A 16,291-nucleotide genomic window follows, 5' to 3' on the forward strand; every position below is an offset into this window, starting at 1 on the left:
CTTTTTGGTCTTTTTTTTATATATACATTTTTATATATTATTTTTCCACCATATAACAAAAGCAGTCTATAGGTTATTAAAACATCCTATAATATTGTTTTAGTGGTTAAGCTATATTATGTATTGTTGACTATAATCACTTCCAAATATGCACTATTGTAAATAATTCTATGATAAACAGCTTTTGCGTGAAGCTTTTCCATCTGCATTTCAGATCATTTCTTTTGGATTGCAGTCTAGCTAAGGGACTAATTTAAAAAACTGTAACACAACTTGCCAAATTGCTTTCCAATTGGATCATATCAATTTAACTCACAGAGGGGTATAAGAGTATTTTACTGCTCCTTTATCTGGGGACCTGAAGGTTTTAAAAGCTAATAGGACTAATTTTTAATTTTTTTCCTATTTTCATGTTCATTTCCATGTTTCTTGATTTCTTACATTACTAGCTCTGCTCTTAAACATAGCAACAATTAGTGTGTGTGTGTGTTTGCGTGTGTGTGTGCGTGTGTGTGTATGTGCGTGTGTGTTTGTGTGTTTCCTGGGAAGAATGGGAGACAGAAAAAGAGAGAGAGACAGAATTAGTGAGAAACATTTTCCTACATTAAATGAAAAAGAAGCAGATGAGGAAAGAAAGGAAAGAATTTAGAGAGGAGGTGATATGTAACTGAGAAAGTATGGCCTAATGCTATTTTTACTGAACTCAGGGTAGTGTTAACAAGGGAGGGGTAGCAGGGGGCCAGCATGCCTTGATGGGACAGAAAAAGGTGATTGACATGGGAAAAAGATTGGAGAATGTAATATCCTATGACTGTCCCTAGGGGACCCTATGGGGCCAGGATAACTGCTTTCCTCAGTTGAGAGCCAGAAAGGATGCTGAGAGAAAAAAACATGTGAATCTCTCCCTAAACTGAGAACATTTATGTTCTCTTACTTTCTTTTCAGTTCTTGTCTATGATGAAACTATTTTCCTATGGTGAAATCAGGACAAATTAGGAGTAATCTTTTTATAAAAGTGCATTCTGTACTTTTGAGATAATTCAGGGAACTGCCTCATACTTCCTCACAGTCCTTAAACCCACCATTGTTCTTGGCATAACTGTGTTTTAACCACAACTTTGTGCTTTTGCTCAAAGATTGTAAGTTTTCTGAGGCTGCTGTTTGGCAAATTAAATTTTTTTAATGTTTATTTATTTTTGAGACAGAGAGAGAGAGACTGTGAGTGGAAAGGGGCAGACACACACACACATGCACAGAATCTGAAACAGGCTCCAGGCTCTGAGCTGTCAGCACAGAGCTTGACATGAGACTCTAACCCACAAACCATGAGATCATGACCTGAACTGAAGTTTGATGCTCAACCACCTGAGCCACCCAGGTGCCCCTAAAAATTTTATTAAAAGATGGAGGGAGAGAGAGAGAGGCAGAGAAAGAGAGAGAGGTAAACCAAGAAACAGACTCCTAACTATAGAGAAGAAACTGATGGTTACCAGAAGGGACATGAGTGCAGGCATGAGTTAAATATGTGATCAGGATTAAGGAAGGCACTTGTGATGAGCACTAGGTGATGTTTGGAAGTGTTGAATCACTATATTGTACACCTGAAACTAATATTACACTGTATGTTAACTAACTGGAATTTAAATAAAAACTTAAAAAAATAAAAGATGTATTCTTAGATTTATTTTTTAAGCTATCATTACAAACAAAAAAATAGGGCTGCATAACATGTTAGTGTAGCCTTAAGAAATATTTTCCCTCGTCTCATTGTGTCCTGGATATACCTCTATCTTATGCTGTATTGAAATTCATGTTTTATTGAAATAATCCACTTATATATCTTCTAGTTCTCACTAGAGGGTACGTTCTGGGCAGGGACCTAATCTTATACATCTTTAATTCTCAGAATACCTACCACAGTGCTTAGTATATAAATATTTGTTGAGCCATTAAATAATGCAGTTGGGAATTGGAATGCCAGATTGAATATACTTTTATATCTATCTGCTAAGTTCTTTCATATGAAAAAATAATGAAATCTTCAGTTATAACTATTTTAGCCAGATGATTGGGTACAAAATAGACTTACAGATCTGCTGAAAATGATACACAGCTAAAAATATATCTGACAATGTTCTGAGAGAAAATATGTAACATCTAAAATACATCTGTCTGGGGCATGACATTCATTCATTCATTCCAAAGAAGATGATTAAATACCTCGTATTTGTTAGCCATATTTACCGTATTGGGCTATAGGGAGCTTGGCCTAATTCTAAGTGACACGTGTTTCAGACATGTTCTAAAAAGCAGTGAGGAGGATGAAGTGGAACAAAAAGAAACTGAAAGTACATAAGGTGATTAGAAATTTATCAAGAATGACCAGGGGATAAGTGATGAAATCTTGAAGTGAGGCAACACCACCAGGGTAGATGGAAGAAGAGAATGCGAGATGAAATAGGTTAACAGTGAACAAAACCTAATGCTGCTTGGATTTTGAGAAGACGGAGGAAGTAGCACATGTGACTTGGGTCTTTTTGGCTTCAGTAACTGGTTGGATTGAGGTACTACTAACTGTTAACCAGGCAGCATAAAGAGCAGCTGCCCATATAGAGAAAAGAGGGCAAGTGGTACCTTTTTACAATTCATATGGTGCTATCAACAGGCAACTGATTCAACACATCTGGAGCTTAGGAGATGAATATCTGTGGGGGGATTTTGGAAGTTTTCATTGTGTGGTTGTGATGTAGATGATGGCCGAGGGAGGAAAAAGAAGGAGGAAAAGGAGGAAAAAGAGGTACAGAAGGAAAAGGGGAGGGGAATGGCAAATGACTGAAGCTTTATATGATTTGTTACAATTAACCACTTCAATACATCCATCGGGTAAATAACTATGGTGACTAGAGCCCTATGTTATTAAACCAAAATAAAAATCTACACTGATGCAGGATCTTGATATAGTTCATTTTTGCTCATAGCTTTTAAAAAAATCAATGTTGTATTTTGTCTCACAGCCTCATGTTAGCCTTTATTTCTTGAGTGTAGTGAAGACAAGCTGCTACTGAGATTATGGGTTTCGCCCCCTAGGAGTCCCTGAAGATCATTAACCCTGAAAAACATCATAAACCGTGGTTTGTGTTAGCACCTCTTGCCATCAGTTTTTCTATAATGAACACTTGCAATCAACAGTGATGAACCTCTTTACACTATTGAAGAAATCTTGCAGACTTTAATTGACTTTCAAGAGAAACAAGTCATCAGACTTTTCCCCCCTCCTGTGTATTACAGTGGACATGACATGACAGTTAACCATCTTTAATACTGTACTGACATCCAAAGGTATTGCCATCACTGAGCCGTATCGGTTTCGATGGATGTGAAGAAAATCTAAAGAGATGGGGGTGGGTGTGTGTGACAAAAATGCCTTTTGTGGAGTACAAGGAAGGAGGAGTATTATGTGTCTAGAAATATGAAATAGTTCAATAATAATTATCAGTTTTACTAACGAGGGGTATAATCTTGCTGTCATCTCTGGATCTTTGCTTTGTGATTTTTAAAATGAAGGGACCAGACTAGGGTATTTTGAAGTTTCCTTCAGCTCTAAAATTTCATTGCTACTCAGAGACATACAAACTCGAAGACTAATTTAATAATAGAAACATCATTAAGCAAAAGGCTCTTGCATTGAGCAATTCAACATATTTAAGTCAATGTGTCAGGAAGTAAACATCAGGGATTCAACAATTTAGCTATGCCTATTCTTACAGTGATAGACCATATCTCAGAAAAATCTAGTTCCTATGAACTTGAACCATATGAAATTGTGAGCTGTGTGGGTCAAAGTTGGTCAAATACAGATAATTTAGTATGATTCAACTTGATATTACTATTTCCAGTGAATGCCTACCAACACACAAGCAAGCTGTTACATTTTTTTAAATAATTATTTTCTGGAAAATAGAAATTTGGTAGTCAAGTCTCTAACACAGAAAAGGGTGCAATCTTACAGATAGTGAGATATTTTGAGATCCTTAAAAAAATAAGGTCTAATGTATACATACTGTGCCACTACAGTGTTGGGTGAAAAACAAAACGGAGTTCTCATTGCTTGATGGAGACTTTTGGGTGAGCATTAGACTTCTTTATCCAGTAGTTGTCTTTTTTCTACATTCAGTTGGATAAAGCCTTCCTTGGCAAGATTTTATCCCAGAGCAATTGATCTTTGTCTTTGCACTGATATCAACCAGAACTAGAACCTGACATTAACTGTCTTTCAAGCAATTTTTAAAGACACAGCCAATCTCTTAGCAGAGACATGCTGTGTTTATATGTTTCAAGATTAGATATACTAACAAAGAAGGAGGTTAAATTCAAGAGAGAATTAGAAGTCTATTATTGGCTTCAGGACTTGGGTGGCCACTGAGTGGAGGCTCCATGTTTCTATCAATAACCTACTAGAAGCAAGGGGGGGGGGGGCGGTAATGGAACTCTGCAGTTCCACAACTGATTTGTAAAGGCTTTATCTGGAAGCTGGCAGAAGTGGGTATTTATTTTTTTTCTGATGATGAGATGACTGGTGAAGCCAGGTAGAAGCATGAATTCATGAACGCCTATGTGTTGCTTTAGGATTCAGGTAAATTTAGGGTACATGTTATAAAAATACAAATGAAAAGTATAGTTTGTGATTTAAAACAAACAAAAAAAAGTTGGGAAAGCTCATTAAGATTTATTACAGGTCCCAAATTTTGTAGTCCCGAAGCTTAACGACAGATGGTGGTGTAACTCCACCAATTTTCCAACCTCTACATTCAATTTGACTTTGTAACAGATTACCCTTGATTTGACTTCCGTGAAACTAGAATTTTCTCTCTTTCCTAAAATGTGTCTGGGAGGAGAGTAGTGATAGCAGAATGTCTAAAAGGAGTCTGTTTATTTGCTCATCTTCAGAAAACTGTAGAGGACGGGAAAAGTAGGAACCTGATATGTGCCCGTTCTTGTGTGTGAAAGGGAACATATTTCACCTTGCATTTGAAGAAGACTTTTGTTACAAGCTATTTGAAGTGAGTAGTACAACTTTGAAGACAGTATCTCTGAAAGAAAAACTATAATTCAATAAAAACCTGCCCCTTACCCTTTCTCCCAGCGATCTCTCCAATCAGTCAAATTTGAGTATTAGTCACAATTGACACCAGTGAAACGGCTCTGAAGAAAAACAAAAAAACAAAATTGTTGTTTAACTGAAAGTTTGGGAGAAAGTAGACCTACCTGTATGAATAATTATAATTTTATAACAAATAACTAGAAATGTAAGCAGTCCGCTCGGGGAAGCATTAAACCGACATCTCTTATACGTGTCACTCGCGTACGCTGCTTTCCTTCGTCCTGGCCTTAGCTAGTTTCATTCGAGGTGGGTTATTTCGCGCAAGATGCGCTGGCAGAGATCATCTCAAACGAATTTCTCTTTCGCCTAGACCGTCATAGAGTAGGGGCTTGGAATTTGTTGATTTGCGGTTTCATCGTAAAAGGAACTTGAAATCAAATAAATGTTCGTGCGAGCACTTCGAGGTCCAGTCGGTGAAACTCCCCACTTACCCAGTATCCGCGTGTAACTTTACCCTGGAACCTTCCTAAATGACTTTTGCAGCCCCACGTGCTGCCAAGGAGGCTTGAACTGTGGCTGCGACCCTGCGCGGAGACTACAGGGACAGAATTTGGCTTTCCCCTTTTCTCCGTTAGGCAGTGTTTCGTTGCAAGGCTGCCACGATCCAGCGGGCTGACCAGTGGCTTGTGCAAAAGAAAACTATTCGTTCGCTGTTTGCCCTTTCAGCGTTTTCCTCGGCTGCGGAAACCCGGTTTTCCTATTATTACACTTCAACTTTTTTTGGAGTCTGTTAGCACAGAGCGCTAAACCCCGGCCGGCTCCAGCAGCAGCGAGGCGAACAAAGCCCGCAGTGTTTCGGGCCCTGCTGGGGCGGGGGTGGTGGGCGAGTTAAAGGAATTGCAAATAAATATATTTTATGACCACCCATCAACAAACTACGTGCCACCGTGGCAGCCCCTGGTAGCCGGGCTGTGTCTGCACTGCGGCCAGGGGCGGGGGCGGGGAGAGAGAGGCGACCGGAGAGGGGCAGCGAGCGGCCAGCCCTGGGCCTGAACTTTCACCTCTCGAACCCGGGCCCAGCCCATTGGCTGCGGGCGAGGGGGGCAGCGGCTCTGGGCATGACCTGCTTTCTTAACTCCCTGGGCGTCTTCTCTGCGGGAAGGGTTGGTGGCCCCGGGGAATGGCAGCAGGCAAGGAGATAATGGGGCGAAGTTAAACGGGGGCACCCGGGGGCACCCTGGCGTGCTCACGCCCGCTTGGAAAGACGAGTGTCAAGGGTACACGGCGCATTTAGGAAGATGGGCTCCTCGGCCTGAGATAGCCTTCTGCACCTCTTGGCTCCTGGTTATTTGTACTCTCAGGAGAGAAACGTCAGAGGCTGCGAATTTCACCAAAACGTGTCTTTGTGTACAGAAAAGAGAAAGGCAAACTAAATCTGCTCCTCTCCAAGTCTTGAGAGCTTAGCCTTCTTTCTCCTCGTTGGGAACTTGAACTTCTCTTCCAAGTGGCCCAGACTCCTCTCTAATAAACCTTTCTCACTCACTTCCTCCAGACCCCCGGAGACAGAAGTAAATAGGGTCGGTGTCTGCGGGGGAGGAAGCAGATGGGGGAAAGTGGGACTCTGTAGCCCTCTTGACTATTCTGTTACCTTTTCCCACCTATCTTGAGGAAAGATATCCTCAGCTCTCCAAAGATTTCGTCACCGTTTGCTCCTTGTCTTTTTCAAAATAGTTTCAGGTTAATTCAGAGAATCCGCTTTTTATGTAGGTTTGTCAATGAAGCATAAACGCAGGTTACTTAACATGAAATTAGCCCCAATCTTTCAGAAGGGCGATGTAGGGACCTTTGGGTCTGGGGTTTTATAATTTTAAAGAATGCTTTCTCCTTCTCTCCCTGCTCCCATCTTGGGAAAAAAAAAATCTGGGTTATTTGTCCACTACTCAGCCTGCATTTCGAAAAAGACAATTTTAAAAAGAGTGAGAACACAATTCATAAGCAGAGCACTTAAGGACTAGCTGGAGTTTAAAAGCTCGCAGAAAGCGCCGCAATTCAAAGCTCAACTCTCCCTCGTTGCTCGCGCTGCTGGTAGGGGCCGTCTTCCCACGACCAGCCCCTTGGCTTATTGACTTAATTGGTTTCACTAGAAAAGCTGACGGTGTGTTTACAGATGTGGGTGCCAGGGCTGCTTCCTCCCCGGGAGAACTGCGGGTTCTGAAGGGAAGAGTTGGTGCCAAGTGGTGTGTGTGTGTGTGTGTGTGTGTGTGTGAGTGTGTGTGTGTGAGCTCGCGTCTGCCCTTTAGAGAAAGGGCGCGCTGCTCTTTGAGGAAAAGAAAGACTCAAAGGCAGAAGTTAGTGCGGCTCGCCCGTCTCCCCAGTCACCCTCCCCCTCTCTGCCACCGGAGATGTTAAAGTTGGCCGGGAAGCAGCTGGGGGCCAGGCTCTAATTCGCAATGGCCTCACGGCTGCAGCTATTTGGAAGAAAGTTTCAGCGCTTTTCGGAACGCCACGCTTCGCCACTGATTGTCAGCTGAGCGGCCGGCTCCGGCGGCAGCTCGCCGGGAAGGCGGCGGGTGGAGGGTGGGGCNCCGCGTCCCATCCAGGCCCGCCTGGTCCTCCCTCGGCCCTTCCCTCGTCATCCCCTTGGTCCCGCGTGGGCCCGCCGGCTGGGTCGTGCTCCACGGACCGGAGCTGGGCCCCGGGCGCCGGAGGCTGGGCCCGCGCATCTCCCGCGCCGGCGCCTCGGCTCTGAAGTGCGCGCGGAGCGGGCTCAGGCAGTTTCTTCTCTCCTTTCATTCCGGGCACTTTGGCAACCCTCAGTCACTGCTAGGGCCCGTCTCGAAAGCCTCAAACCCTAAAAAGTCCCAGCTCGGCGGCCCCTTCTTTTCAAGCTCCGCCCCGGCCGGCCCGCATCCCAGCCCCACGCGGGTGACCCGGACAGGGCCACCACGAGGAAGCCCAGGAACTCCCGGGCCCAAGTGAGACACGAGCCACGACAACAATGAAGAGTGAGAAAGACACTCGGCCTCTCTCCAGCCCAGGCCGCAGAGGCGCACACCGTGAAAAGAAAGGCCAATCAGCGTTTTAACGCACGCTTGGGTCTCCCTGTCTCACTACCATGCACTTTTAACTCGCTGCCACCGAGGGCTTTGGATCCCTTCGAGGCTTTCTGCACTTCACGTGGAATCCCCTGCTTCATTTGCCAGCAGCTCCGTCTGCTGAGAGGACGTACTTTGGGGACTGCCAAGAAGCAGCAGACACAACTCGGCTTTGCCAATACAGCATACGGTTTTGTTCTCTCCTCGCTCCCCACCCCCTTCCTCGACGCGCCGTCTGGGCCGAGCGGGAGGAGGCGGAGCTGGAGGTGGGGAGAAGGGTGGGGGTGGGGGAAGATCCGGCGCGGAACAAACAAGTTCTCCGGCGAGTTGTTTACATAGCAGGTGGACCTGACGTCAGCCAGGAGGCTCCACTGCAATCCGAACAATATTCGGCTCCGCGTTTCCCCCTCCTTTAAAGAAGTTGGGGGGCCGGGGGAGATAGGTGGATGGGGGCGACAGGCATTCTCAGCGGCTGGTTCCAAACCACTTTGCGGGTCAACAACAACAACCAACAATAACAACGCGAAGTGAAACAAAACAAACAAGTGGCCCGGCAGNCTTCCTCCGGCCCCCCCTCCCCCGCCCAGGGCGCGCCCCCCACTCGTGGCAGCAGCTGCCGGGACTCGCTCGTGGGTGTGTTGTTTGGAGGCTTCTGCCTCGGCGCCGCGGGGGCCACCTCCCGGGACGCTGCCCCGGCGTCCCAGGTCGCGGTAAGTTTCTTCGCCCTCACTCTGGCGCGCTGCACCTCCACACCCCACCCCGTCCCGGCCGCCTCCACGCCGGGCCGGGCTGCGACTTTACTCTGCTGCGCGCTCCTCCCGCGGCGGCGGCGGCGGCGGCGGCGGCAAAGTTTAGCCCCAGCCGCAGCGCTCGGTGCGGCGGGGCGGGGGTGACATGTGTCAAATTTCGGCTCCGCGTCGGGGTCGCCGTCCGGACCTAACAGCACCACTTGTTGTTGCTTTTCATTTTGCATTGTGATGGGGGGAAGGGAGAATCGACAGAGAGGAGGTTGCCGTTGGCTCACGTTTAATTTTTAGTTTTGAATATGCAAAATTGTGCCTCGTCCAGAGAGACCAAGGCTGGAGGAAAATGTGTGTCGAAACACCAGATGTGTGTTTGTTTACTCTTTTATTTTTATTGTTTGTTGTCTCTTCCTTCTCCCTTCCCCCCCTTCCCCCTGGGAGGAGAAGCAACAGCAAAAACATCTGGCGGTTGGAAGCACACTATTGATCCAACCGCTGACCTTTATTTACTCAATTGGGCAAGTGCATGCTGCTCGTCCGTCTCTAAGTTAGGTGCTTCAGCGTTCATCTAAGAAGTACTTTCCTGGGAACTAGAGGCGGAGAGGGACACAACTGTTTCTCCAGTGAAGAAACTCCTGGCCCCTAGTGATGCTTCGGGATAATGGTACATCTTGACTGCTGCCCCCGATCACGCTCTTCCCCTGCCCCCAGTTAGCAAGACCGCTTCACCCGGGGTCTGTCCTAGTTTTACTCTGCCGTGCAAAGGTCTCCTCAGTCTGTGCGTAGGTTTCGGGGGAACTCGCGCCTCCCGGTACTTTAGGGAGGGAATGTGGGAGGGGCGCGGGCACCTTGCGGAGAAAGGGAGGGCTTCTCTCTGGGCTTTTACCTGTAAGTCCGTGGAGGCCCCGGGCGAGCGGAGGGCAGTCGGTAGCTTCGGGTTGGCTTTGACCCGGGCAGGGCTCGCGTCCCGACGGCCCTTCGCGCTCGCCGCGGCTCACGTGCGGCGGCGGCTGCCCGGCAGGACCCACTGGGTGGCCGGGCGCGCCTCTCGCCGCTCTGCAGGCCGGGACGCGCCCCGACACCCCGACCTCGGTGCGAGCGTCGTTGTGGACCCTCGCTTGTTGAGGGCGTTTGGGCCTGTCTAGAGCAGGGAGGAGAAGGTGCCCTACTATCCTCAGACTCTGAGACCTCTTAGGTAAGTCTCTCAGGGCACCTGGCGCGTGGGGTGACGCCGATTAGGAGGAACCGGAGGGGAAAGACACGTGCGAGTCTGGGGCTTTTGAGAGCGCAACGGGTGCGAGTTTTGCATAGGGACGACTCCAGAGAGGCCAAACCGGACACTGCTTAGGGAGCTCCTCAGACTCCGGAATCCCCAAGGAAACAGACCCATCTGTGAATTTGTTTATTCAGCTTTTTAACCAACAGATTTAAACCATTTAATGGACAGCTGCTATCTGTAATGCTTCAATCCTTCCCCCCCCTCCCCTTTTTCTCTCACCACATGTTGCAATCCAGTCAGTTTCTTGATCTTGAGGATTATTCCTCGAGTACTGTTGGCTCCCAGGTGGGCTGGCATTCCGGACGTGGCCTGGGTGAGTGCTGAGAACTGGCCGGAGGGAGAAAGGGTGTGAGAGACCTGTGGGAGTGTGTAAGATGTGTACATATATAGTCCTCATGGATTCGGAAGTGCTTAAAGAGCTACCTCCCCAACATGCCCAGAGTCTACTTGGAAGAATAGTTAAGTAGTAGCAGGTAAGCCGAGGGGAGAAAGTGACGCCCTGGTGTCAAGTAGCTGAAGTGGACGGTTTCCAACTGGAAGTATTTGGAGAGATTAACTTTTAGAAAACAAAAGTTTGCCTGGAAGGCACCTCTTTGCATGCTCTCCTAACTCAAATAGTTTGGTTAGGCAGCCAAGGAGACAGAAGGGGTGTGTTTAATAGCAAGTCTATGTTAGAGGTCAACACTGAAGCCAAGATGAGCTTTTAGATATTTTCCTCTTCAATCTTGCATTGTGGCGTACCTCGGGAAATGTTTCATGTTGTCAAGGGGCCTGTTTATCTTTTCTGTCACTATGAGTTATGGATAAGTATATTCTCAGTGTACTGGAATGTTAAAATGTAGCGTTTGTTTAATACTGTTAATTAATTTACAGTTTTGATTTATTTGTGTATACCATGAATAAAGTGGGTATGAAGTTAGGTACATGATGATCATTAGGGTCATAAAATTTCATTTTAGTTTTGAAGCTTTTTAAAAGTCAGTGTTTCTTTCCTTCTTTTCTTCCTCCCTCCCATCCTCCCATTTTTGTTACTTAATGAGACCTCGGTTCAGTACTTGTTCAATTCAGTACTTCTTAAGAACCCCACTATTTCATTGTTACCGAAAACTGAGTGGAATAGTGTTTGTGATTAAGTGACTAACTTTTAAAGAGGAGACTGGAAACCTGATGATACATCATTGTAGGTAAGTGAGGGAGGACACTCAGTTTTAAAAGATCATCTTAAAGTTCACTTTTAAGAATACAAGAGTTTTAAGAGTATTCTCTTTATAATGCAATTTAAGGAATGCAGTACCTGCTCTCTTTTTATATACAGATAATTAAAATGTTACCATTACACTACAGTGGATATAGAATAATCAAAGGAAATTATATGCAAATAACAATAATGAACTATTTTTTAACTTTTTCAAAATTCCTCAACTTCTATTTTGGGATTTAGAGTGATAGAAATTTTAGACTTGAATATTGTTTTCATAGAGTTCATACTCTGGAGTGAAAAGAGACCTTTAATCACATTATAACATGACTGGATTTATTAGTGGTTGTATCTGAATAAACTGTCATTGAAGTTTTATTTCTTTGCAACGATGATGATAGCACAGCAGTTTTGTTTTCACAAATAAAATAAATCCTGGTAATATTTTGTAAAAATAGGAAAAAAGTGAACATTAAATTTACAGATAACCTGTAATGAGGAGTTCTATTCCTTTTGTACAAGCAAAGATTTAAAAGCACAGACCAATTCTCTTTGTAGAGCTATTAGAATTATACTTTATGAAAGCATATTTAAATATGTGAAAATAACTTCATGGTTTGACTGAGACTCAGGGCATCTAACAGTATAATGAACATAGCCAGACAAATTTAGCAGACATTTTTATTTCAAGAGAAGATGTGAGGGATACAGAACTCAATTACATAAAGGGCATATTATTTGTGATATTTTTAAGGATTTATAGCTGGCTCTGCCTCATCACCCTTGTCTATTTCTGTGTTGATAGTCTCATGTTAGATCAGCTATTAGTTATAATACTGGTAGAAAACAGAATGACGGAAGTGGTCACGTATTTTCTGCCTCTCTAAATTAAATCAGAAAGAAACCATTGACTTGTAAGAAGAGAATGTCACTGAGAAGTTCTCTTGACTTCATTGTTGCTAGACAAAATTGTGAACCACCATTGGATTCAGAAATAATAACAATTCCGTTGCAATGACTGAATACTAATTCTTGTGTCACACTCAAACTGTTGTTGATTTTTTTTTAACTTTGTGATAGATGGGGGTACTCTCTTATTGATAAATGAATGGATCCAAAATGTTCTAACCAGTGCTCAGATTCACACTGCCCTTTGAATAAAGAAACCTTGTTTCTTAAATTAGGCCCAATGAGAGCTTAAGGTTTACATAGATTTTGCAAAGTAACCTTACTTATGTAACCCCCAATTCATGGAGTCTAACAAACTTGATCAGTTCCAACCCCAAATGATTGTTGCTTATTTTCTTAAGCGTCTGGAAAAGTAATACAGGTGCTTGCAACTTGCGTTAAACATATTCTAGTCCTTATGATCCACAGATAATCTAGTACCTAATTGAAATGTTATATGCCATAGTCTAGTTCTATTTTTTCTTTAGATGACATATTTTCCTTGATCCAACTGTGTATTTCTTAACATACTTGGTTTCCAGTCCTATCACTTCCATAGTCTTTATAAAGTACTTTTAAATTCTTAGGGTTCCGCCCCTCCATGTGACTTAAGTCATTTTCATTGATTTTTTTTTATGGAGTTGTTCCAGAACTTTAGGTTCTTCATTTGTTTTTCGGAACTTGCAGGTGGACCCCATTACTATATTTTTCATAATTTTTCAGCACCCTAACTAAGTATAGTTTGGAGAGTTGTCTAAAAGTACCATTATTTTTTTTTCTTAAGTCCCACATTGGTTACGTGAATACTCATTATTGTTGAATTACACAAATACTCATATGGTAGAATATTCTTTCCTTGTAGGTATTCTTACGTATTAAAATAAATGGGAATTTACTCCCATTTGCTGATTTACTTTTGCCTTGTCATTACCTCTGATGTATTTTTGTATATATTCTTTTGCTCTGCTCAGTGTATTTATCAACGCCCTGCCCCCAATTTCTAGACAAAACAAACAAAAAAGAAAGTAACTTTGGTGAAATGAGAAGAATTATTGTGACTGATTAAGAAGTTAATGTTAGAACACTGAGATGCTGGAGAGAGGTCCTTAAAGAGGATTTAGATTCATAATGTTCCCACACTATTCCTATTAAAATGAAAAAGTAAACCTATATATATGTGGTGACTTATTTTCAGTATTTATTAAAACTTTTTTCTCTCTAGATAGATGATTCAGCAGTTCGCCGTTTTCTCAAATGCAGTGTCGTTAAGAATTGGCCTAATTCTTAGGAGAATAATGTCAATTTTGTAATTAGAGTGACTAGGAATTTGTATTTATCTATACAGGTTTCTGCCAGGCAGCTAAATTAAAAGTACCAGGGCTTAAAAAATGGGCTATACTGGTATCACCCCTGTTTCACTTTGAATCCTAATACTTTTTCATTTTGTAGTTCTGAACTTTGCATACTCTTTATTGTATTTCTTCACCCGTACAACTTGCTTTCTATGAACAGCTGACATTCTAAATTACCTTAATTTATATAATTTTATCTAAATTTTTATTTAAAATGCATTTTCTCTGTGAATTATCTATGCAGGGCTGGGTTTAGCCTTTTGAAAATTCCTTGACCTATGAAATATGTATTCTTGGACCTATACTCTACCAATTTAAGTCTGTCTCCCATTCAGTTGTATATCTCCTCTTCCTTCAATACACCAAAGACCTCTAGAACATACCTTCCCATTATATTGATAAATATGTCTTCATTTCTATCTCTGTGGCAAATTATTTTTATTAGCAAAAGCAAATAAAATTTAAATGTTGTAAAAGCACATGGCTGTGAAGCAAATGAATCCCCTGGGGTTTAAAAGCTCTCAGCAATTTTAGTTTATTAATGTTGCTTAATTTCTCTTGATTTCTATCTTGGATGGCTTAAAATATACTTTGTGGAGGATAATGTTGATTTAAAATTTATTTAAGTTTTTAGTGTTTCTTTTTAAAGAACTATCTAACATAAGCCTAAAAGATTTATGCCATGAGAATGTTACACTTTTTTTTTAAAAGGAAGTTAAGGAAATTTACTTTGAGTTCCCCAAATAAAGCATACTACTAGAAATAGTGTAAAATGTTTCTGTTATTCATTTCTTTCTTCTTAACTTTTATAATGGCATTTTCTGTGAAAGTTTTTTGTATTTTAGTTTTGTATCATTTTGGTACACATACACAGCTACAGCCATCATTTTACAACTTTTTCTCAAATTAAGAAAAAACAAACTTTCTTAAAGTGTATTTTAGGGGGTAAGAAAAAAATAAGCGGTAGACATATTTCAGAGAAAGCATTTATAAAATTTCTCACTGGCAGATAGCGAGGAGAAACTTATAGTACACTAATCCAAATAGCTTAACATCTTAGCATATGTAGACTGTCATAAAATCATCTCATTTAAAAAAAAGATCCCCAACATCTTTAAGGATTATTCCTCACCATTACTTCACCCAAAGTTATGTTCCAGGATTTAGTTGATCTATATCTGTATGCTTCTAGCTAACTCTTCACTTCCTTTTTTTGTCTTCATTATTCCCCCTTTCTGAGTCTGCCTTGAGTTTAGGTAAGTGCCTCCCCTCAACCCACCCAAGCTTTTTTTATGCATCTAGTTAGTACCACCACTGCTAACAGTCTGATCAGACAGGCCACTATCTGCTACCTGAATTGTTGCAGTAGCTATTTATTTATCTCCCTTCTTCTCCCTCTAGGCAACACAGTCCGTTCTCCACACAGCAGAGTGATCTTTTTAAAATATGTGATTATGTCAGTCTTTTCTATAAACCTTCCAACAGCTTCTTATGTCCCTGAGAATAAAAGACAAAGACCTTATATAAGTCCATGTTATTTGACCCCTGCTACCTATCTGACATTCTTTCCTAACATTTCCCTCTTACTCAGTCAACTCTAAACACACTGGTTTCCTTGATATTTCTCAAAACAGGATAAGCTGATTCCCACCTCGGATTTTTTTCTCTGTGTTCTCTGTCTGAAATGCTCTACACTCAGATATTTTCATGAATTTCATGTCTCTATTCAAACATCCTTTTTAGAGAAGCCTCCTCTGACTGTCCTGTATAAAATAACAAATCCTCATTGATCATACTTTGCCACCTTAGCCATACATTAATTTTCCCCACAGCACCATCATCAGCTGACGTTTAGAAACATTGTTTATTTATCACTTTTTCCTGATGAGCAGGTATATTGCAGGGAGTTGGGGATTTTGTTCCGTTCAGTGTTCTCATCCAATGCGTAGAATGGTGCTTTGCACGATAGCAGCTATAAAACTAAATATTGAACGAGAGAATGAGTGAGTCGTCAGAGGGCCAAGAAATTACTTCTGTCTATATCCTTGACTCACTCTTTGAGTAGGCGCAATTACTTTTCACCTCAGTTTTTCCTCTTACACTTATTTTATTCTATGTCACATTTGGGAAAACTGTTCACTACTATTATTGACCAAGACATGGTTCTCATCTCAGGTGGATACACTTCAAGTTCAATATTTTCTATCGCTTTTTTAATCTGATCTGAGAAACAGTTATATACTTAACTTTTGAAAGGTGTGAACCAATGTTTTTCTTTCTAGGCAGCAACAAATGGTGAATAGTTAAGTGCTTCCAGATAATAATACTTAGGACAGTCAAAGTGATATTTCATCATATATTTCATAATTTTATCTTAATGTGAATAACATAAATAATGTCTATAGATATTTCTGATAGCTACATTATGAACACAACATTGGCATAGCAAGTATTTCTGAGATTGTCTGTGGGGAAGACAGGAGGAAATGGGTAAAGCCAAGGTCTCTTCTGAAAACGTTTAGATTTAGATGGCTTTCCTCTCTGCGTTGACCCATGCACCATAAATTTACAACTT

The 16,291-nt window shown here is 42.3% G+C and overlaps 1 protein-coding gene across 7 annotated transcripts in view; it reads left to right on the forward strand.

The window, feature by feature from the left end:
* Positions 1–8,780: 8,780 nt before the first annotated feature.
* Positions 8,781–16,291, forward strand: part of FOXP2 (forkhead box P2) — a 588,171-nt gene continuing 580,660 nt past the window's right edge. For all 7 annotated transcript variants that reach the window (XM_077752288.1, XM_077752279.1, XM_077752343.1 and 4 more), the window contains exon 1: positions 8,781–8,906. The gene's annotated coding sequence lies outside the window, so the exon portion shown is untranslated. The remainder of the gene's footprint in view (positions 8,907–16,291) is intronic.

The sequence above is a fragment of the Crocuta crocuta genome, unplaced genomic scaffold (genome assembly GCF_008692635.1).
Source record: "Crocuta crocuta isolate KB4526 unplaced genomic scaffold, BGI_CrCroc_1.0 scaffold397, whole genome shotgun sequence".
Taxonomy (NCBI): Eukaryota; Metazoa; Chordata; class Mammalia; order Carnivora; family Hyaenidae; genus Crocuta; species Crocuta crocuta.